General features: G+C 35.7%; 1 long non-coding RNA gene across 4 annotated transcripts in view; it reads right to left on the bottom strand.

Moving 5' to 3' along the window:
• Positions 1-24,924, bottom strand: part of LOC119557323 — a 130,636-nt gene that overhangs the window by 56,148 nt on the left and 49,564 nt on the right. For 3 of the 4 annotated variants that reach the window (XR_005220065.1, XR_005220066.1, XR_005220064.1), the window contains one exon: positions 3,406-3,597. The exons of the other annotated variant lie outside the window; for it this stretch is intronic. This is a non-coding gene — a long non-coding RNA (uncharacterized LOC119557323). The remainder of the gene's footprint in view (positions 1-3,405; positions 3,598-24,924) is intronic. 4 annotated transcript variants of the gene reach the window in all.

Genomic DNA, 24,924 nt, shown 5'->3' with positions numbered 1-24,924 from the left:
AAAAACATTCTTAAAGGAAAAAAAAAAAAAAATTTGGTTTTTTCAACCTACAAAACTTTAAAAATGATGTGAGAAATAAAAAGTTTTGTGAAGTTTGTGCAATACAGTGCACAAAAAATAACAAGAAATTTAAAAAAAAAAAATTTTTTTTTTACTTGCAAAACTTAAAAAAGATTAGAAAAAAAATATTTTATATTTAATATTTATAAAAAAATGTTAAGTAAATAAATTTCTTTGCCAAATTTGTAATGCAATTATTTTACAGATAGGTTATAATGACAAAATAGTTTTGTGTAGGTTCAAAAACGTTTTTGCTTTGAGATTTTTTTAAATAGAAAGTATTCTTTCTTTGAATTATTATTATAATGTTATTAATTTTGTAGAATATATATTTTTCCCAGTGCCTTGGTAACCTCAGCAGTCCAGATTCGTGGCTACCGCTGCTGTTGGCCACCTGTTTTGTCATCCATTAGCCATCTTCCTCTGCAGCGAGCCTCTTTTTCGCCTCTTTGTCTCTGGGGTTTGGTTCGGAGTCTGGGGCTGGTTGCATGCAACGCCTGCTTAATGGCATTTGGAAATTTGTCAATCGTTGTTGGGCAGCGGCAGTGGCAGTTGCAGTGGCAGTGGCAGTGGCTCGTGTTACCCCCTTTTTCCGCTGCAGCGGAAGTGGGAGAGCTAAAAAATTGGCCAAAGCGGTTCTTCTGGGGCACAGGCGACCCCCCTTTTTCCCATCCATAGGCCATCCTCTTCGATCTAACGAAGCAATTAATTTGGCCTGGCACGTTCCCCGGTAGTGGAGTGGATCGTAGCTCCGGTTTCGTCTGCTTCCAGTTGGTGTTTTTTTTTTCCTCCTTTTTTTTTATTTTTAGTCTTTTTGCAATTTAAGTTGATGTTGCGCTAAGTGCTGCCATTGCCCCAGGGGCGTGACAAAAGGGGGGGTGGAGGAAGGCGATCGGAATTGGGAGGGGGGGGGTCTATCATTTAAATGACGAATTGAGTCAAGTCCAACCGGCCGGCCAAGACACGCGCTATACTCCATATTCTATTCCTGATCGTTCCTTTCTTATATTTCTTATATAGATGACAACCGGCAACATGCAACATGTTGCCAGCCACTTTGTTGCCAGCGATAACAGACACGCACACAGATGCATTAGCATCTCGCAGATACATCTGTGATATGTTAACAGATTGAAGCTGGGAAATTGATTGACAGACAGCCGATGGAAAGATACAACAAGGTAATGGCAACCGCACAAAAAAATTGATCCAAGATAACAGTGACAAAGATCGCTGTAACAGGGGAACTATTGATGTTAGCTTCTAACTATAATAGATATTACTGATTTTTACTAAAAAGATAATAAAGGAGTACCAATTCGATATGATATATTACCTAAAACTTAGCTAATAAAATTAATGTTAAATATTTAAACCATATCATAACCATTTTGGCTGCAAGCTAAACAATTTAATTTAAAAGTGCTAAAACATATTTTACTAACACTTAGGGAATAAAATATTTCAGTTTTAGACGAGACCAGAAATACCAGCTGCAACTTCATTAGGCATTCAGATACCAGACTCTTATAAAACATAATTGCGGATGGATAAGAAGCCAGAGTACCATATATATACAACCAATTTAACAGTACTGTGAGTGGAGAGAACCCTAATGGCCGTCTAGCTATTACTAGGAAGTATTTTCTTGGCTGCATACACTGCGCTTTATTACGCCATATTTGCACAAACATTACCCATTCCCATTCCCAAACCCAAACCCAAGCCCCCTGGTCCGCAGCTCGGTTAACCTGTCCATAAAGCGGAGACAACCAGACGATGTCGCTGTTTGTTTGCCTTCTTGAGCGGTGTTAATTGTCATAAAACGAAACGATGCGTAGAGGAATAAACATATACACATATTCTATATATATATATAAGAAAGAATTTATATAGGTATATATACATATATATATTGGGGGGACTACACCTTGATGAGGTGTCTATGGGGCTGTTGATAAGCACTGCTTTTGGCCTGCTCACATTCCGTTTGGCATTCACCGCATTCTTTTGGTCAACTACCGCCCAAAACCCATCCAATCGATCGCACTTTATGGCATCATTATGCTAATAGGCAATTGTGCATTGTCTCTCTGTTTATATATATATATAAATACATATCCACATATAGCACCCCCCAAAGGCCCCACCGACTTTAGATTATTGTACAACGTTTACAGTTTTTTTTTGTTGTCGTCGTTCATTCATTTCCATATGGACACGCTCATTTGATTAGCATACCCCATGGAGGGAGGAGTCGTACATCTGCATATAAATCTATATCTTTGTACATATCGAATAATATATATATGTATATACATATATTTTGATTTTTTTAGCATTACGTGTGCGTTGCTGGCTCATTTGACCCAATTTGTTATGCAAATATTATGAGTTTCATTCTCGGTCTTGGAAGATCTTAGGAATTTTTCACCATGGTAAGAAAGATACGATTTTCCAGACTTTTGTCCAGCGGGTTTCATTGTTATTTCATTGTTCTTCGACTGTCTTTTTTGTTGATCTGCTCATTGTCTTTGCTGGAATTTGCATTCCATGATGTCATCGTGTACAAAACAATAAAAACACAAAAAAAATTCTGAAAGCAGATTAAAAAAAGCAGATTAAAATTCCCAAAAATTGTTTTTTAATTTTAAATAGGTTTTATAAATAAAGTTTTTGAGGAAAATACAAATAAAACTCATTATTTTCTTCCTGTTTTGCAAGAACCAAAATTTTAAAAACCAAAATTAAAATAAAACCCCTGAAAAAGAATATAAAAAAATTACCCGAAAGGTTTATAAATGATTTTGTTAGTAAAATAAAAATAAATCTGATTATGTTCTTCCTTAAAGACCAAATTCTTATAAGACAAAATGCGAAATTCCCAAAAGGAAAATGGAAGTTGGTAACGAAAGAGAACAAAACCGAAACTGGTTTCTCCCTTTTCCTTTTCAAATACAGTTGCTTTCCGAGAAGAGAATACGATGGCAAAGGGGCAAGGAACACCTCCAAAAAAGGCGGACAAAGCGAAATGCAAGAAGGTAGATGGAAGGTGGTAAAAAATCAGAGGAGGTGGGTTTCCCGTCTTAAAAAAAAGGGCCACACCCCACACCCCACTCTATCCCCTTTTTTAGAGACTCTTTAAAATATAGTTTCCCTCATTAGTCTTACGTTTCTTGGATTGTATTTCCCTATTCCCTTTTTGCAATTTGTTTTTTCGTTTCTAATTTAGCTGATTTATGGAAACGGGAGACAGAGAGAGAGAGACACTTGGGGACCCACCCAAAAATCGGGGATCTGAGAAATCCCAAAAGGCCCCGAAACAAAACAAACGAACTGACTCACATGACCTGCCTGAACTTGGCTTTAATGGCTTTTTATTAGCCTGTTCCTTTCGTTGCCGTTTGCCTTTTGCCGTTTTCGCTGTTCGTCATTTATTTTGGCCATAAAATCTGTCTGGATCTTCGTTCTCCTGTCTTCAGTCTCCTGTCTTCGGATTCGGATTCTCCAGCCTTATCAGCATACTGCACTTGACGTCTGGAGGCAAACAAATGAAACAAAAATAAGAAAAAGTTAAAGACCCAACAGAAAGAAATAAGAAACCCGATTGAAATTTATTTCTCTTATATGTTAAAATTATTTTGCACGCGCTTCTTATTTATTCTGTATTCGGCCAGCCTTCGTTTTTATTTTGAAGAACAGTTATATAAATATTGATGATATTGTTGATGTTCCTGTACTTTTTTCCATATTTTTCACGCCATTAATTTAAGGCTAATAAACAAAGAATATATTTTTTTTTTCTGTTAAGTAATGCACTTCTCAGGTAAATAATAAGTCATTTTCGTATTTAACTGTGCTTGAAGACAATTCAATATTTCAGTACCTGAACTTTCTTAAAAGATCTTATAAGATCTCAAAATATTTTCTTTAAGTTTAGAAAACTTTGAAAAGAATTTTCTTTTTTTCAAAACCATCAGTTGGTGGTTGGGAAAACTGTGCTAAAAAGGATATTTTTTTTTTTTAGAAATTCGATCACCCAAGACGATTATTTTATTGGATAAGCTTTCTGAAATATGTTGGAAATTTTTAGACATCAAGGATATAGTCTTCTGACAAGTGCTGATCCAACCTGGTATTAATTGCACTCGTATTGCCAATTAATCTGCCCGATAATCGTATTAATTGCCAGCATCGTGGAGCCACTCATAAATATTGCTGCCAAGTCTAAAGCTGTCTGACTTCTTCCTGGCCAGTTTTTTTTTTTGGAAGGAGGGGGTTCGAGATCGGGATCCAAAGCTAAAGCTAACACCAAAGTTGCAGCTGATCGGGTGGCAGATGCGCATTGGCTAAATGGGATTCTATCCGTGATGGCCGGCTTCTAAGCTAAAAGCTAGTTTGAATTATAATGCAAAAAGCAATCAAAATGCAAAACGAACAGCTGTTACATTCGCATTAAAAAGCGATGGAACTAATGTTCTCTAAAAGATTCATTATAATAAATATAACGATGTGAAAATGAGACGAGAACTGATTGATATTAAATGGGAAACACACTTACTAAGTTTTATTAAAATAGTACATATGTTTTCCATGTTCTTAACAATAAGAAATGAAAGCGAAACGATGGCAAAGGGTAATCCCGATGATCAGTTAGCCCCCCTTCTAAAAATCTCATCTCGAGGCAAACCCAATGCCTTACATAGGAAATCTCGGGACGAACTCTATAAAGGAAAAAAAAAAAAACATCTGCGCCAAGCGTACTTTACATGCAAAAAGGAATCACAGTTGGTAGTTTGCTTAGTTTGTTGGTAGGTTGATAGGCAGACAAACAGGATCAGGAAATTCCGGTTTGCTATTATTTTTATTATAATAATTTTTCTCCTTCGCTGGCAACAGATTCTTCGGAGGATGTGAGGCTCTTCTAATGCCGAAAAAAGGCGAGTGCAAAAGAGATGGGCATAGCAAACAGGAATCCGCGACTGAAAGAGCATTGAAAGACGATACGATACGATATACCTACGCTATTCTTGGTTCTTCTGCTCGATTCTCGATTGGTCAATTCTCCGGTCTTCCCCGACTCTCTTCACAGAGTGGTGTATGTTTGTTGTGGTGTCTCCTTGAACTGGCGCTGCTTGTCGATCTGGCCGTGACTCGTTTGCTATTTTTATAATCAGCAAGATCGAAATAACTGGGCAATAATGGGGTATACTCATTGGGGGCCGAACAGGGAATCGATGAGTGGTACGATAAGAGATTATGGCGCGCAGGGGTTTGGCTAACAAAACATTTTCCGAATTATATGGGTATAAATAAGTTAATGGTAGAACAACTTTGTTTTTTTTTTTCTTCATCGAAATTACGGGCTTTGCACACGGAGCGATCGAATTATGATTAAATATATGTGCATTGTACATACGAGTGATATGAACTAGTTGATTATATGAATTAACAAGAGATAAAGAGATCAGCACATTAGAAGAAAATGCTAGGATTTATCTAATAAGAAAGGCATTAGATCAAATATTGTAGATCTAGGAGGTATTGCTCGGGAAAAAGACGATTTTGAATCAAACATTTGTTTTAAACAATCCTAAGAAGAATAATAAAAGATAACCATATACTATCGTAGCCATTACCTAAAACAGTTTTAGAATACTTTTCAAATGCGACCTCCATTGAAAAACTCCTGTTATCTTCATAGGGTATTCTAAAGGTTGAAACCCATTCTATACGCATAATCTGTAGCTTCCGAACCCAAAGGATACCAACAGAAAAAAAAGACAGAGAAGAATCTGCCTTACTTCTCAACTACCTCCTAATGTGCGGCCCGTTGGGTGAACAGGTTCTGAAGACCCCTCTTCTCCTCTCGCCATTCTTGGAACCTCGCTTCCCAGTGTCTTCTGCAGTCTTCTCCCCTCTCCTTGCCGCCTTTCTTCTCTCTGATCTCTTCGCAGTGCGAATTCATTCCGATCTAAGCTTGATCCCCGCGTTCTTCCCTTGATTCTACGCTTTGGATTATTGATTGCTCTGGGTCTCTGGGCAAACGTGTGCCAAGCGGTGGCTCTCCATAGCCCCTCTCTTTCTTCACTGCAGACCCTCGTCTCTTTCTTCGCCGTAGTCCCCCGTCTTCTCTTCTGTCGCCCACTGTTGTGCTGAGCATTTGTCGCCATGGCAAGTATTTGCTTTTCCACTTTGCATTTGCCGTCGAATTATTATTTATGGGACTGCATCTAATTCAGAAGACGATGAAGAAGAAGAAGACGATGTAGAAGAAGAAGCAGCGATCGCTGAAGAATCGGGCAGCTATAGCCCCTGGGCCATTGATGTCTTTGTTTATTGCTCCGGTTCCTGTTCGATTCGGTTCGATTTGGTTCGATGTTCATATGGGAGGTTTATTTTTTCATTTCGGCCTGCAGTTTTTCAGTTGGTGGAAAAGTGGGAGGGGCCATTGGCTGGCCTTGGGGTCCACCAAAGCGAATGCTAATTAGACATCTCGGGAAACCGGAGAAAAAGAGAGGTGGCCATCCTCTAAGATCGAGTGCATTTCGTTTGGGCCAAAACATCTGGCTGACATCGCAGACATTTTCTAATTGACAGCCGCTCTAATGGAGGAATCCAATCCAAGTCCGAATCCAAATCGAAGTCAAAAATTCTCTGGGAAATACCACGGCTAATTGCAGAGATAAGAACCAAAATGTGGAATTTATAAGGATAACCCGCGGATACTCTTAAGCAAATTATTTACATTGAAATAATTCTTATTGGAAGTAAGACCATTTTTAAATGTTTGTGAAAAACTAAGTGATTCTGATAAGTCCCTCCGCAAGCAACTCTAAAAATATTTAAGAAGCTAAGTAAATACTTTTGAATGCCCCAAAACTGCACTTACTAATCCCATAACTTTTGTTAAGGTATTCCGATTTAGACGTGAGATACCTTTACGAGTTTGTGGTTGAATTCTCTAATATTCTACATTCAAATATTTATTTTTAAAGAGGGTCAAAATTTTAATCCGTTTTCATGTTCGATTTTTGCATACTTTCAGTGGCTTTCAGAATGGGAACCCAAAAACAGCCCTTCTAAATTCCATAACTTAAGTTATTGTATCTCTATTTAAACGTGGGATACCAATATGAACTCGTGGTTAAATTCTCTAATATTCTACGCTTAAGTTTATCAATCACAAGAGGGTTAAAATTTTAAGCCTTTTTATGTTCAATTTTTCCGTATTTCCGATGGCTTTCAGAATAGGAACACAAAATCTGCGCTTATACATTTCTTAACTTGAGTTATTGGATTCCGAATTCGAAGTGGGATACCTCTATTAGTTTGTGGTCGAATTCTCTAATATTATACATTTAATGTTTTCTTTTAAACGCGGGTCACATTTTGAACCCATTTTAATGTTGGATTTTTTTTTAACGCAATAATAAGCTGTGCACCTTGACCTGCAACCAATCTAAATGTTGGCCTTGAAAGATCCTTGGCAGCAAGTCGCTGAAGATCAATAAAAACAAAAAGAACTGCCCACAACAATTTGCATAGGAATTTGTGCTGCTTCGTGCTTCACGATCGGCTATTCATCGATCGCTTTTTTCGATATGTGCGCTGATCTAATGCATTTCACAAATGCCATCGAGTGACTTATTGACGCAGCATGTGGCAAGGTAACCTGCAACTGAAACTGGGATCTTGGACCGCGCATCGCGCGGATGGAGTCGAATGGGGATCCGATCGCCAGTTGGAGTGCAGCTCACGTACGCAATTGTGGCTGATGATTGGAAGGAAAATGCCAAAGTCAAAGCCAAAGTCCGCGGCCCGTTGACAACGCCTTCGTGCTAAAGACCAAAGAGAACTGGAGCTGCAACTTATGGGCCGGATTATTGGGCCACCGACGGAACGGCGGCTGTGGCCTATAGCATAGTTCGTTTCATTCAGCAGGCACAATTCCACGAAAGTGATTGATTACAATCGATGCAGCGATCCAGCGAACCATCGATCCATCGATCCGCCGATCCGCCGATCGCAGATCCAACTAAATGTAATACAATGTAATGCAGGAGGCGGCGGGACAGGGCAAAGGCGATCAATTAAAACCGACTGATGATGATCAATTATCGGCGAAAGATAAAGACCAAAGTGAAGAAGCTGCAGTTGTGGCCTGATCTTGATTTGAAAATACACAGAAAAAATAATGGGTTTAGTTAAAACATATATCATAAAAACCAATAGGGTACTTGGAAAACCCTAAGGATAAGATTTAAAGATAAAATATTAGATGATATCAAAGGATCTTAAATGAACAAGGTTTTAACGCAATTAAATGTATTAAGCTTATGAGATTTATACAATTTAAATGAAAAATTTTATAGATATTTTATTAAGCTTAGATAGAAAATCATATATAATTAAGGACACTTAGGTATATATTATATATACAAGCAAATTTATTTAAATCTATTAATTTTATTTAAGTTTATTTAATTGAAATTTATATTTTCTTAACGAGGTATGCCTTTTACATATCAATTTATTTATTTTCTCAGTTTATTTCCATCAAAATACATTTTTTAGGCCTTAAAGTTCGAAATGTGCTGCTTTATATTTTTGATTTATGCTTTAGTAGTAAAGAAATAATTATTTTCAGTGCACAACTGGCCGAGAACTTGAACACTTGATCCCAGCCAAAGCGAAACCGTCCGTCCGTCTGTCCAACATTTCCACGATGACGACAATGACAACGACAATGACGATGACGATGACGTTGGCCAGTCATCGTCATCCTTTTTTATCTTTTTTTTCTTGCTGCCGATGCTTGTCATGGCGATGGTTGTTGTTGCAACAGTTTTAACACATCATAAAGCTGCTTAAAGTGTGCTTTTGGTTCGCAGCCCCCAGCCAGCCGGCTGCAAGATCTGTTGACATTACATAACTAGCACCACATTCTCAGATCGATCTCCAATCGCCCCGAACGGACTTGTTCTATCTATTATTTATTTGTCACTTTTGTTTGGATGGAGTGGGAACTCGAAGGTCAAGGAACTCGTGGTGTCAAAAAACAACATATAGAAGAAGTTATGATATAAAAATAAAATACCGTATATAAAGTACATTTATCTATTTCCTTTTCAATACAATTTATCTGTATAATATATTGAATTATTTTCTTAGTCTTTTGAAGTTTTAAAAAATCATATAGTGAAGCAGAAGACAACCTACCTACCACAGACGAATAAAAAAAATAATTTGACTAACCAATCAAAAGCTTTAACTTTTTATGGCCTACTGTTCGTTGAGTGTCGAAGATCGGACCCCATATGATCCCTGGTTGTGTTGAGAATTTTATTAACTCTTTCGCTCAAAACAAACAGAAACGAATGATTTCTTATGGCTTTGGGTTGTTTTTTCATACTTTATGACAAATAGACCTGACTAATTGTGAGGCACTTAAAAATATTTTACAGAGCCATCAATCGAAGCTCGGGTAATATACTGGATATTTATAACTCGATATAAAAACATATATTTTATGATCTCTACCATTCGTTTGTGAAACGCGCCGTGTTTGGTGCGTTGTGATGGCAATAAATCAATAATTTGTTAAGAGGCGCTAGCTTCGAACTTGTGAAAGCAAGTTCGTTGCCTAAGTCTTTTGTTTTGGCCAGCAAGGAAACGGCCTTTTCTTCCTCTTCTCCTTCTCCTGCTGCCTCTTCTTCTTCCTCCCTGCCAATAAATCACTTTGTATTTATATTGATATTTTCGTTGTGCTCGCATTTCGAAAGTATTTAAAGATTTTTCAACTTTTTTGTTATTAGCCCAAGAGTTTGGTCGTTTGTTGTGAAAGGAAGTCCGTAGATCGTATGCAAATTTGCTGCTTATATAGAGAGAAAAAAAAAAAACAACAAGAAAAATGAAGATAGAAAAGCAAATAGCCAAAGAGACAGTTGGCTGGCGGGAAAGAAAATAGACAAACGGAAAAAATTGTAAATCACAGAAGTGCAGCTGCAGCAGCACACTGGCAACTGGCAACATCATCCATGGCAGCATCGCCATCCTGCGAGTTTCGGACCGAGTTTCCGAGCCACAACCCCATCGACCATTCAAAGGCCGCGCATAGAATTCACCGGCAATCTTTTGGCTTTTCCCATTTTCACGGCGATGGCAGCGTGATTGCGATGGTGACACGATACTTTGGCGGATCGTGATGGAGCAATTATCCCATTTTGGTTAAGAATACCTGATGATTTAATCGAGTGCGTGCGGTGGAATTAATGCGAATTTCATTAAAACTGTAGTGTTTAAAGTCTTCCGGTTTGTCTTTGCTTTAAAGGTTTTACAACTTGATTTTTATAATATATTTGATATTAAATTCTATATTTGATATTTTAAAAAAATCATGTAAGTTTTTTAATATTAGATGAAGGCTTGAAATTAAAGGCAGTCTATATCTCCTATAATCTAAGAAATATTTAAAATGGAAAGTGCTTTAAATGGTGTTGCTTATACTATAATAAGAAAAATTAAATAATAAAAAAATAATAATAAAAAAATAATAAGCAAAGATATTAATAAAAAATAATAAGCAAAGATATTAATAAAAAATAATAAGCAAAGATATTAATAAAAAATAATAAACAAAAATATAAATGATATAAAAAATATTTTAAAAAAAGAAATAAAAGAAAAAATAAAAAAAATAAACATAAAAAAAAATAATTATAATAATAACAAAACAAAAAGAAAATATTTAAATATAAATCCCTTATTATGAAGTACTGACAATGCATATGTAAAATATTAAAAAAGGAATACATCTTATAACTCATAATTCTTTTGTAAAATAAAGGACCTAATAGGACTTTATATGGAATGCAGTATAGTCGCGTGCCAAATTGCCCAAGTGTTTTCGCATAAAAACCTAGCACTCTTTATGGTTCTGCCAGATGCGATTACTATGCTTGCATAATCCCGATCCAAAGGATCACATCTCTAGAGCATCGCTGTTTATCTCGGGTGAACGTTGCTGCGTTGTCAAATCGGGCAGTGATTTGTCTCCAATCGGTAGTCTCCTGGTTGGGATGGCATTGGGATTGGCTTTGGCATTGGGATTTTGGCTGGGGATACGTATTCGTATGCGGATTGGGAGAACTGCTGCTGCTGCCTTCCCGCTGGCCAATTGACACTTGAGAGTGGCCCCGCCCCGCGGCCAGCTGCTGTTGGCAATTTATAAACGAAATAAATTCAATTGACTTGTTTGCCGCAGCATTTACAGTTGGCAACAATTGCAGCAATGCCATAAATCGTTGGACAAGCATTCGCGAGGAGGCCCCTTTTTACCCCATCCCTGTGTATTTCCCCAGAAGTTCCGCTCGTAACGCTGCGTAACAATAAATTTTCAATGCAAACAAGTTGGTGGCGAAGAGACTCTTTGGCCAGGACGGCCATTCTGGCCGAAAGAGCAAACCAAATCCAGCAGCGGCTGCCTCAGCGTTTGTGTTATTTGAATTTCGAAAATTATGGCCACAAATTTGTTTTATTGCCAAAGTCAAGGCGTGCAATCATTAAATGCAACAGCATGCGGTCCCGATTCTCCCAGTCTCTGTGTCTCCAATGGTTACCCCCTTCTCTTCTCCAAATCTCTGTCTCTGCACCTGGCTGGAGAGACAGAGACTCCCAGATTCGCCGTCTCAACTTGAGTTATGCCTTGCACTAAAAGCGTTTCAACTAACTTAAATATGAGCACATCATTAGCCTAAAATTGTTAGTTTGCCGACTTGGTCATGGCCAACAGACGCCTTGCCCCGCGGATTTTCTTCTAAGCTGGGCCAGGGCACTGAGAAAAAAGGGTACAAAAAAAATGTATCCACTAGAAAAACTAAGAAAAAAATGGTATTCAAAAATATTTATACATTTTATAAACAGTTAGTCATAATACAATAATTAAATACACTATTAAATAATAATATTTCAAATTTTTTTTTTAATTCATTGGCTAAACAAAATTTCTGGTTAGCCATTAAAAAATGTACTGTTTTAAATATCAAAAAAATATAAGTTGTATAATTTTTACAATTTAATAGTGCTGAATAATTTTTATTTGAAAATAAATTACATATGGGGTGACTTTGATATCAATAAGCTTTAAGAAATTATGTTTGATATATTATTGTTAATATTTTCTTATGATCTGAGGATTCGCGAAGCTCTCCCCATTCTTCCCTAATTTCTCGCAGTGTGTCTGGCCACAGTTTCAAACACTTTGAGTCTTGCAGCTGTGCCGAGCGCCGTGTGTTGTGTGTGCATCATAATGTCTGATTAACACGTGCGCAAATTATAAGATTTTATGCATTAGCCACAGATATCAGAGCCCGAGATAAAAGCAAAAATGCCCGGCTTGCCGCACTCTCATCATGGATCGGATGGTTCTCGATTCTCGATTCTCGATTCTGGAGTCTGGATTGTGGATTCTAGACTCTGAAGTCTGGGGCCTCCAGATCCATGGCATTACGGAATGATGTTTTATGCATGTGCTGCACGCACGCTCAACCTGGACATCATCAAATTCGTACTCATCCCAACGCTTAAGTTTATTTTTTTTTTTTTTTGAGCACTTTATTAGGCAAGCTGCTTACAACGCCTTGTGTTTTCGGAATTGGAACGCTCTTGATTATTCCTTTGTTGCCGCCTGCCTTCCTCTAAAAGGGGGCGTGGCACAAGTGGTCCACATTTGCAGACTTTTTTGCCATGCAGGAATTATGTAAAATCGTTCGCTCATAATGTCCAGCTGATTATACATAAAGAGAAATGGGCGGGTTTGCGGCATAATATCCCAAAAGTGGGTGAAATGTTGGAAAAGATTATTAGTTCGAGCTTTTAACGGAACACTCCCAGTGGAGGATACAAATTATCAGAAAAATGGATTTAAAAAATATAGAAAAATTTAAAAAACATAAATATGCAATACGAAAACCTCCCAAGAAATTAAAAATAATAATAAAGGCGGAAATATCTTATACCCACTGCACAGTAAATAAAAATCCCACACCCAAAACATGAAATAAATATAAATCACTAGATCTATTAATGCAAAATCTCTTTTTCCCGGCTCCAGGTGATCCAAAGCCATCAAACTGCCGGAGATCGGATAAAGCCAGCCAAAACGGCCCACACAGCAATTCATTTCGCTACTCCATGGCCGCAAAGTAAAGACTACGCATCGGTTTTAGTAATCGAATTTTATGACAATTCCATTAAACGGTCATTTACAAGAAGGCAACAACTGTTGGACAGATAAAAGCCAGCCAATCTGCGGATTGGTAAGCCCACTCGGGCATTCGCCAACCGATCCGCCACGCCCACGCCCTCAAGCAAGCTAAGTAAAAACCACGATGGGCTGAGCTTTGCTTTTATTATTATTATTTTTATTTGGATTCTTGTTATATTTTTTTTTGGGAAGGGGGCGAGAAGAACTGTTTTCCAGCCTATAACACGCACAAATCTTGCATGTATTTACCCACGGACGGGGGGCTAATTCTAATTCCTGCTGCCTGCTCGACTTTCAAGATCTTAAATCGCCCATTTTATGCACAAGGAAAAATAAAATGTTGATTAATAATAAAATTATAAATAGCACTGAATTTTAAATTATAATAACAAGGCTACATAAATATATAGTTCATTTATTTTAAATTAAGAAGGTTAAAAAAAAAAGTGCCATACTATTAAGATTTTATTTTACAAACATTTTTAAATAGATTAAAATTTATCATTAATCTATCAATGGCAAATATTATTAAGTACTAATACCTGGATAATTGATATATTATGCAATTTTGAAAGAATTAAATGTTAAATAATTTTTATATTGTAATTAGCACTATTATTTTAAATAATTAAAGTTAATTTGTTCATTTTAAATTAAATAATTAGTAAAACAATTTCTTAGTAAAAAAAACAAATAGGATTTGGTAGCGATAATAGAAAAATATCATTCCAAATAATAATTATTAAAACAAAATAATAATAATTATTAAAAAAAATAATAATAATTATTAAAAGAAAATAATAATAATATTAAAATGTATAAAAGTAATCTGTCAATGAAAAATATGATTGAGTGCCAATTTATTGATAATTGAAATAGGAATATATTATTTTTTTCGGTGTGTCAAACTATTCCATCCGCTGCCAGACGTAATTACTTCCTACCCATCCCCATATCCCCATTTTCCATCCTCCATCCTGCACCGCATCTCCATTTTCCAATGGAGGGCAGTAGAGGCAAACCGCATCGGGTTTTTGTTTTTGTTTTTTTTTTTTTTTGGTCTCTCTCTTTGGAGATTTTCAATTACCAGCGATCAGAGAAAAGGGGAAAAGGGGTTTTGGAAAAATGTGGTGCGCGTGTTTGGTGGCGTTGCGTGTCTCTTGGCATGTGTCCACGCGAAATTGATATCGAACATAATTTTTTGTTTTTCTTTTAAACATATTTTTTCTACCTCGCAACGGCTAATATAGCAAGGGTATGTTCTAAATCATGGGCATAACTATAAAACATAAAAGTTAACAAAGAGAAATGTAAATATAATAACTTATGTCAAAGAACTATTTAAATATCTATGGAAGCTTTTTAAGATCCCCAAAAAATAAATGAATGTAAACGTGTGCATTCGTTTAATAAATTCAATTTTTAAAGTTAAAACATATGAAGGAATATATTTAAAATACATTTTTAAAGAATATTTAACTCCTTTACCCACATAAAACCTAAACAACGGGTATCAATCTAGTCTAAATATGAAATAATCAGCATCCCCGCTTGTGTTATTTGTTGTTGTTTCTCTAAGCTTTTATATATTTTGCCCCCACTCTTCTGGGGGGTTTGTATGTAAAAAGGAAATGGCTGAAAAATGCTAACAAGATTTGCACGATCCGCCTGCCAAGAAACCTCTGGCTTGGGATCTTGGCAGTGGCCAGAGTTCCAGCTCCCAGCTCTTTTGCTGTCTGCATGATGACAATGACAAGGCTTTGCAAGGTTACAAGTTTTTCCAGATCGAGAAAAAATAAGTGGGGGGGGGGGGGAAATGGAAAAGCGGAAAGACAGGACAGAGTCTTATTTTGTTTCTTCCCCGGAGTTTCCATTCTTACGCCGCTCCGCGTAGCGACGATCATCAAACACTAAACAGCTCGTAAACACTTTGGCTTTATCGTCGCGCAGTCTCCCCGTATTTCCCCCTATTTTTCACAATTTCTCCCCAGAGTTTTCCTCCCCATTTTTTTTTCGATTTTTCCCCGCCTGATAACGTGCCGCTGACAATTGCAATTGTTGTTGAGCTTATTGTTGGCTCTGGCTGCTGCGGATTTTCCTTGTCGCTTGTTCATGTTCGTGCTATCAATTTTATGTTAAAATTTGCACTACAAAATTGGCAACAGGAAAACGGATTCAGAAATGGGGCATTAGATAAAAAAGTTGTAGCTTAAATTAAGAAATCTCTTTACACACATCAGATAAGAGTTTCATAAAATATTTAAAATGGAAATAAAACTACTTTGTTAATTTATTAAAATAAATGTTCTCTCTCATTTGAAGTAAAAATTAAATTGTTCATGATTAAAAGTAATTAAAAATAAATATTTCTTGGTTAATAGCATAGCGCTACAAGTAAATTGCGTAAGCCACATTGATTTTAGAATATTAAGTTTAAATAAAATTATTAATTACTAAATAAGAACTGGAAATATAAATAATTATTAAAATAGTAAACATTGCAATACATGCATTTATTTGAATTTTTTTTTATACTATATTTTATACTATCTTTAATATTTTTTCATGCGTTCATTCCATTTCGTGGATAACATATATTCCTGAAAAAGCCAAGGCTTCTTAAGCCAGACGAAATTCAAAAACAGGAACTCTTCTGGCCAACATTTCTGAACTAGTTGTGATTGCTACTTTGTAACGAGCAAAACGATCAAACAAACTGGAGCTCCACTAATCGATCCAAATATTTACCATTTTTGCACGCTAATTGATAAACATTTCATTCCAGCTCATTCGCAACTCCTTGAAATGGCAAAAAAAAATTGTGATTTTCCATTACGGACACGAACATGTAAATTAAAAGTAGCTCCAGAAGTGGATCTTAAAACTGGAAACAGGAACCCAAGACTCTGCATCTTTTGGCTTTAATTGAAGAGGATAAAATATTGGTATGATATTAATGAGCAAACATTGGATATGTAATTTACCCACATTTGGAGTTCAATGTAAATCTAAGCAGAAGAAGAATTCACCTATTTCCTAGTCGTATTTGTCCAGCGTTAACCTTTGTCCAAATCAATTAATTAGCCCACTCAGTGCTGTCTGAAAATCTCATTATTTATGCACATAATCTTGACACCTTTGGGAATGTTTTGAAAGCCATCTCCGCGGTCCACCTTCGTCCCGAAAGACCATGTAATACCAGTTGAAAATACCCGTAGAAATGCATATGCGCGGTACACTCGATAAGTATAAATATACGTATACGCAATGTGCGTTTGTCAATGCCGATTATGATTGTCGTCGCCGCCCCGCTCACAAAGTTTTCCGGGGAGTGCGAAACGGGGAAAAGCCATCGAAAGGAGCCTCCACATTATGGACAGGAAATGCTAGACGGGCCAGAAGCAAAGACACGCTGAAAAAATGCAGACACTTGCCAAGAATTTCATCCAATTAAATTTCCATAAGTTCATTTTTGCAAGCGCAGAAAAATGAGGGTAAAGAAAAATATGAATTTATAGATTCATATAAATAAAAATGAAACAAAAAAATAAAAAAAAATTCAATTAAGCGCACATGACGCTTGCTTGATTTTTGACTAGCTGATTAGATTTATTTTAAAAAGTATGGCAACCTCAACATGATTCTCAAAATATTGTTAAGCTGTGTATTCTTTTATATCTAGTTTGCCATGACTTTTTAAAATAAATTCAGACAGTTGTAAGTCCATATAAATTTTAATAATACTTATAATAAAGTTAAACATATTATTAACTGACTAGATTTATTTTGGAAAGTATGGCAACCTTAACATAAATTTACAAAATGTTGTTAAATTGTAAACCCATTTATATCTAGTTGGCCTTGATTTTATAAAATAAATTCAAACAGTTAGTTAAAAATCAAGCAAGGCCCTAATTTAATTCAATATATATTTTATATATTTTTTTCAAATCTCTTTGGTTTTGATCTTGTAACTCTCATAGGGAATTTACCAACTAAAAATGTTATTTACATTTTTTTTCTAATCTATAATCCAAGTTGGCTATATTTTTTTTTTTGCAGTGCCAATTGCCCATGCAAACCGACCAACTTCCATCTGCAGCACTTCTATCTTCTCTCCGCTGGCTGCAATAAAACTTTGCAGTTAATTAGTCAAAATGCTGCACAACCGGGCTGGCAACTTTGCCAAATGATTCTATTAGCCAGACGCACAAAGTTGAAGAAATCAAGCAGCCAGAACCTCCAACGAAATTTTTTATCGAAAATGGGAAAAAAGAAATAAGGTTCCGAACGAACCAGGTAGTGTTGAAAACTCCACTCGAAACTCCATTTGCACGCAGTAAATTGGTGAACATATTGGCTTGATATCGACTGACGGGCAGAGGCGACGATCGATAAGCTCGACCACTGCCCAATAATTCAGCAACTTATGTCCACAGTCTGCCACAATTAACCATTGTTTATATGCCCGCTGGCCCGTTTGCTGCTCCAATTGGCCAACTGATGCTAACGGCCAACTGTTCTCGGTGCACAAATTATAATTTGCCAAGTTTGCGCATTTTTTTGCGGCAACTTTGTCGCCAGAATGTGGAGTGGAATTACCGCAGACAGCAATTGAATAAATCGCGAGTAAATTTTTAACTGGTATCCGGTAATTCTTTGAAAGATTTAGTGATTCTCTGGTAGAGATTTTAGAGCTGAAACTGACAGCTGGTATTGGGTAAAAAAGATTTAAAAACTTAGAAAACTAAATATGGATTAAAAAATATTTAAAACTGGAAATATAACTATGCAATTAGTTTTGATCTTCCGGCTTTAAAATCACTCTGCTATATAAACATATCATGGCTAATTGCCAGTCCGTCAATCAACTGTTGTCCGAAACTAAAAACCACTTGCAATCCAATCCAAACGAGAAGGAACCATTTCAATCAGGCCGCAAGTTGAATTAAATTGAGATCTCAGCGGGAGTCGAGTGGAGCTCGAGCACCTGTTCAACCAATTGATAGCCAAGGGCGATCCACAGATCCACATATCCACTAATCCACCATCGCACCACAGTCGACCATCCATCATCCATCATCCAAGGAACGCCCCCACATCGCGGAGAGCATAATTGATATGCATAATCATTACTCGGTTTTGTTGTCGCGTTTCAATTAAGGCATTAAGAAAATAACTCCAGTAATTGTCAATTGGTACACAGGGAAAAATGCTGATTCAGTGGATTTTAATTTAAGGAAAATATTATATATAAAATATATGATTTTAAGGAAGTAAGGCAAAAGCTACATGAGGGAATATTCTGATTAAATGGATTTTAGTATAAAGAAAACTTTATATAAATATATGATTTAAGGGAAATAAAACAAAAAATGAAATAGTATTTAAATGGCAATAACATAAAATAACATTTAAATGGTAATAGTCATTTTAAAACAATAGTTACTAAGCAATTTATCAGCAAATCTTAACAAATCTAAATAATAATATATGCGATATTTAATTTTCTTTCTGTGTTTTGAGAGAAATCACAGCGAAATACTCGTATCCACAAAGATTTATTAAGTTCACACATTCGAACAGCACTTGAGGCTGACAATTAAAAATCACTTTGGTCTTTCTTCTCGTCTTGCCCCCTCAGTACGATTTCTATCCAACTTGACTTGGGGCTTGACTTGACTTGACTTGACTGCCGATTGCCATTTTGGTGGCTCTCCAAGTTTCTTGGGCAGCAGCTGCACCACAACCAACAATACAAACAATATAAACAGCAACAATGGGCGATCTAAGGCGCCATATGCGATATATATTTGATACGCCCGTGTGTTCAACAATTTTCCGGTATACTTTGTGGACCTTTTATGCCCTCAAAACAGAGGGTTATTATCCAAATGATATACCCTAAAATGAAAATGTATTGAAATTTAACAATTTAAATTATAGTTTTAGAGATTTTATTAAGTTTAGGGGTTTATATATTTATAGTTAACATTTTAAAAATAAATTCACTACCTCCTAGGTTTTTTATCTTTCACTAGCTTAGCAATTTTTTCCATTGAATAAATGTTAACTTAAAAAAAATCTAAATAAAAATGTACATCTTAAAGTCTGTACTTTTACATTTTTACATTATGATTAATTTTTTGCCTCTTGTTTTTTGTCTGTAACTCCCACTGTACTCCCATTTGCCCCACTGTCCACTGATGCTGATTACTGATGGCTGGTTCGCCTGCGCGCTCGTTTGTCCGCTTAATTGTGAGAAAATATATCAACGGCAGCCGGGCCACAAAGGCTGATCAAATTAAATAAAAAACAACAGCAAACAAAAAACAGAAACAGAAACACCACAAAACAATGTCTAAGTACACGGGTCTTTTGTCATTTGCATTTCGATTCGTTTTGATCGATTCGATTTACTCGCTTTATCGGTGGGTGTCGCATGGGATTAAAAACTTGAAATAATCAATTGCGAATCGGCAATTGAGCGGGTAAACAACAAAAGGCAAACAAACAAACAAAAAATTAAAAAAAAAAAACAAGTGGCAAAGTTCTTGACATTGTTCGAACGGTTAAAAGAAAGTTGATAACTGGCTGGAGGAGCAGCCCGAGTCCCCGAGATGGCATCGGCCTGGCTCGAAACTCCAAACTATAGCTATAGATTTAGCTCCGATCTGGTCCCCGCCGATCCGATTTCCTCTGGCAATCGTCAGCTGCGGGCAACAAACATTTGGGGCCATCAAATGAAACGAGTGCAACACAACAGCCACATCGCAATGGCTGTGCCAATGGCAATGGCAATGGCAATGGCATCGTGCTGCAAGCAACACAAAATGTTGCACAAATTAAAATTGAACACAATAATCAGTGTGACATGTTGTTGCAGTCGTTGTCTATATCTGCAGGGAGTGTAAGCCAGAGATTTCAAGGAGTGGGGATGGATCAAGTCGACGATGGAAATACCTTTTGGGGTAGCCAATGAAAGTTATGGGATCATTTTAGGACATTTATAAGAAATTTATAAAAGAAATTTAAGTACAACCACATTTACTTTGAAATCAATCTGTAACTCCCTATAAATATTGACTTTCCATAAAGTTTTTGGAATAGAACACAATACACAATTCGGTTCAATAAATATATCTGTTAAGCCTAAAAAAATCATTTAAAATATTCTTCAGATGTTTTGTTTTTATCAAAAATAGATCTATAAAACTCTACCTGTTTTTATCATTTGTTTTTAAATAAAAATGATTTCTAAAATAAGTTAAAGAATATTAAGTTAAATATTTTAATATAAGACGTTTATGATTTTAATACTAATTAAAGACAATCTCAATAACTAAATTATACACAGTTTTTAAGAACGAATGTTCTCAATTCAAGAACAAAGTTCTCAATTCAAGAACAATGTTCTCAATTCAAGAACAATGTTCTCAATTCAAGAACAATGTTCTTAGATAGTTTTCTCTGTGTAGATAAATGGTTTACAATCATTTCCAAACACATTTTTATAATATTTTTCTTAAAAATCCCCATCAACACTTTAAAGATCACCAATCTAGTCGGCTTTTTTCCCATCTTGTGACCAGATTTTTCATCTGGAACTATTTTCCTCGGCCATTTGTTGTGGCCAGGCACTTGTCGCCTGTCGACTGTTTTCTGTTTTTGTGTCCGTGTCTGTTTTGCTCACTTTGCTGTCTGTTCTGTTTGCTGGGGGATCTTTCCTTAGCCTCCTTCTCCCTTCTCCCCCCCCCCCCCCCCCCCCCCCCCTTTTGACGCATGCGTAACGATCTTGGCCAAAAGACTCTGGCCGAGACTCACTCCCCTGGCCAACTTTTCGAGCGCAGTGCTGCTGGCCAAGTGGCCAAGTGGCCAAGACCACAGCAAATGACTTTATTATAGGTTTTTAAATTTATAAACGCACATTTACCAATGCTAAACATCCTTTGCTGAAATCCCCAGACACGATCTCTCCGCACGTCTTGTTTTCTGATCCATAAAATGGAATTATGTGAACTATTTTCGTGTTGAATCGCTTTATGGCCTTTGGGAGGTGGCAATACATTCATTTGCAATACATTTTGGGGCTCGAATTGGTCACAGATCTTGGCCTGATTTGTTCGACTTGGTCATTTTAAGTAATGCATATGAACAGCATAGCCAATAACTTTAAAAGCTGTTGATCCTCTGGATCATCATAAATAATATAAAGAATATTATTTAAAGCTTAACATTAAAAATCTTTCATTGAATCTCTGGGAAAATCAGCTCTTAGAGAACGCTTTCAACAGTCTAACTTTTTTTTCAAACTGCCCACAGGAAGTTGCCCCCACGTATAAACCCAAACAACAGATCGACAACAAATTATGCTGATCTGTTTAAGACCAATAATGTTCTCAGGTTTGGTTCCCAAAATCCTTCATTCAAGCCACCAGACAACAAAACGCTGACAAAAAAGCATTTCCATTCCAATTCATTCCCATTTTTATCCTACGCATCCAATGGGAACTTTCAGGTGTGTGGGTTCCCCCGATGCGATCTCTTTCTTATCCGGTTCGATCGTTTAGTTGCTGATTTGTAGCCCCGATAAAGATGGGACTTTAAGCCTCCTTGGCATGCACATAATTTGTAGTTTTTGGTCAATAAAAAAAAAATTTTTGACAAAAAAGACGATCAAAACTTGTCGAAAGTTCGGAAGTTCGATTGAGAGGTTTTTTATTGCTTCTAAATTGGCCGGCCGCCCAAGACGACGGAGTTCATAATTCCTGAGCTGCTTGTTTGTTCTTCTTTATTACGCGACTACCTACTGTTGTCGGCGACTTACCCAATGCACTGTGAAAAAATACTAATATATAATATAGAACTTACTAACTATAATATATCTTTGTTCTTAGAAAGTGTTTATATATAGTGTTGAAAGACTTTTTCAGCGAAATGGTATATAATATATAATATAATAAGGTATATGGTATATAATATATACAATAGTATATGGTATATAATATGATATGCTATATGGTATATATAACAATATATAGTATATAAAATATATATGGTATATAAACCAATATAAAATGGTATATGGTATATAATATGATATGTTACATGGTTTTAATATTATTGGTTAGTTTTCATTTGCAATTCTATTTGATTTTTTGATAAATTTAGAAATCTGTTCCTCTTATCTATCAAATGACTTATGTAGTATTATAAGTTGCATTATTTTTTCAAGTGTATACATATTTATTCATTTTTTGTCGCCTGCTTCCGTCTTTCTTCCGCCTTTCAAGTTCTTGTAGCTTACGACGTTTGCTGTTATTCCCACAAAGTCGCTGCTTTATATCCATACTTTTTTGTGTGATCTTCCTATGAGCGCATTAACTCTATATTGAAGTCGGCGGATCGCTTGTCTTCTTCATTTTATTCCTCATCCTCCGCAACTGGATAATTTTATGCGAAATTCTCGAGCTTCCCAGGCCGTATATTAATAAATATATATATATGTATATGAAATATATTATATCTGGGCTTACGCTCAACTGCTTCCCAAGTTTCATTTCTTTCGGTTTTAGCTTTATACATTTTATAATTATAGTTTGCGTGCCCCAGGCCTGAGTGGTTAGCTATTTGGGTGAGGGTCACTTCAATGTGCCATTGAAGGCAGGGGGAAGTGTCTGAATTGTGCCTTCAATAAAAGCTTCTAAGATACAGTTAAACTAATTATTCACCTTATAGATGTTTGAATTAAATACCCAATAAATATTAATTTTCAAATTTATTTTTTTTGTTATTAATCAAATTTGTATTTTTTTATTTTTCAAAGCTCTGTTTTTAGTTTCTATAGGTAAACAAATTAAAATATATGTGAGTGTTAAATTTAAAAATATCTTGTTTATTGATATTTATGTACAATATATTGGATAACCTGACTATTTTTAAGTAAACTCAATAGAAGCCTCATTTATATGTAGATTAATTGAAGTTTAATAGAAATATTATTGTTAAGATATTTATAAACCTTAATATTATTAAGAAAACCCAATAAAGACTTCATTTAAAAACAGAATAAATTATATTTTGAAAAAACAAATGAACTTAAAAATATTCATGTTTTCGCCTTGCTGGCAAACGAATGACTTACGACACAAACTTGATGCATTCGACCCGAAACACTTAACGGTAACTTCCCCATCGACGTGTTTTTGTCTGACCTTCAGCAGCAACAACAACATCAACTAATTCACCTAACCAAACCTTTTAGCAACCCATAAGAAAAAAGCATACAAACACTAAAAGAAGTTCACACAGTTCCAAGTGCGTCCATTTACATAATTGTCACACTGATTTCTTACTTCTTGAATTGTTGTTTTTTCGCCATTAACAAAAAAAAAAAAGGCAGTCAACATTTCAATTTGTTTTTGTTGTGCTCTTCAAAATGTAATTAACCTCAAGCATTTTTTTTTTGTTGTCATTTTTTACGGCTCTTTGGGTTTGTAGATATTTTTTCCTGCTTTTTTGCGTCACTTTTAGAACAACGACAACGTCAACGTCGAGTAATTAAGAAAAGCTAAAAGTTCATGTTAATTGTCCCAGGCACTCAACTCTGCGAGTGGAACAGAGAGGGCCGGATGGGGGGGAGAAAGAGACGGGGCACACAATTATGCCCCCCGAAAGGTCAAAGACTAAAAGAATTGTCAACCGTGGACAGGTCGGCGGAGCGAGCGAGCAAAGCTACAGAGATACCAAGGGAAAAAGACAAAATAGTTTGGATATAAACCTAAAAAATTAAGTTTAGAATAACATGCAAAGTTCAAAATACGGTAATAATAATTATAAATGGTTTAAATTAGTTAGGAAAATATAAAATATGATAATTGTTTTATTAAAATATAAAATAAAATTGGTTTATTAAAATAATATTTATAATAATACAATACAATAAAACAAAATAATAATATAATTAGTTAGAAAAATATAAAATATAATAATTGTTTTATTAAAATATACATTATAATAATACATTATAATTATACATTATAATAATACAATACGATTAAACAAAATATTCATATTAATATCTACAAACAAATTAATTTTTTCTTCAGCGTTTTTAGATTTTGTTTTTAGCAAAATACGAATAGTATAAGTAGTTGGAAACTCCATTTTGTAGGGTAAGAACTAGAAGTGGGAAAGGGTTAAAACATTATTTTTTCTTGTTTTTTTTTTGGCTAATGTTGACTCATTGAAGGGGATCCGTAGCTTTTTCTTCATTCAGTTGGACGAACTCAGCGGAAACAACGAACGACAACTTTTTTAGGCATTGTTGTTCTTTGTTTTGTTCTTCCTTTTTTGGTTGGTTTGTTTTTATTTATTTTTTTGTTTTTCATTATTATTATTTCAGAAAAACACCGTTAGATTGTGCGAACACACGGTGTGAATGATACTTTAATTACACAAAAATGCGATAGAGTAAAGGGAAGGTATAAATAGAATTATGCTAATGCAAATCAAGATAATACATACAACTATGCTCACACTTTTGGCGAGTTACCTTAAAAAGCAGCTTTTTGCCTTAGAAGAATTTGGCAAAATAT

This window comes from Drosophila subpulchrella, chromosome X (genome assembly GCF_014743375.2).
Source record: "Drosophila subpulchrella strain 33 F10 #4 breed RU33 chromosome X, RU_Dsub_v1.1 Primary Assembly, whole genome shotgun sequence".
Taxonomy (NCBI): Eukaryota; Metazoa; Arthropoda; class Insecta; order Diptera; family Drosophilidae; genus Drosophila; species Drosophila subpulchrella.
Note: the sequence above shows the minus strand (reverse complement) of the source record. Positions and strands in the feature narration are given on the sequence as shown.